The following is a 236-nucleotide window of genomic DNA, read 5'->3' on the forward strand; positions in this document are numbered from 1 at the left end:
GCCGGGTTTGAACCCACCACCCTTGGTATATGGGGCCAGCACCCTTTTCACTGAGCCACAGGCACTGCCCACGAACATGTTGTTTAAACTCAATGTTCTCACAGAGGAAAACTTCAGCTGTCCATTTTAACCCACACATCATAACAACAGCTAGCACACTAGATCAGATTCCTGGCAGCCTCCAGCATACTAAAGACAAAAACATCAAGGAAATACCCAAGGTCAAAGTCACGAAA

The sequence above is a fragment of the Otolemur garnettii genome, unplaced genomic scaffold, assembly GCF_000181295.1.
Source record: "Otolemur garnettii isolate 467f Iridium unplaced genomic scaffold, OtoGar3 scaffold00066, whole genome shotgun sequence".
In the NCBI taxonomy this organism is placed as follows: domain Eukaryota; kingdom Metazoa; phylum Chordata; class Mammalia; order Primates; family Galagidae; genus Otolemur; species Otolemur garnettii.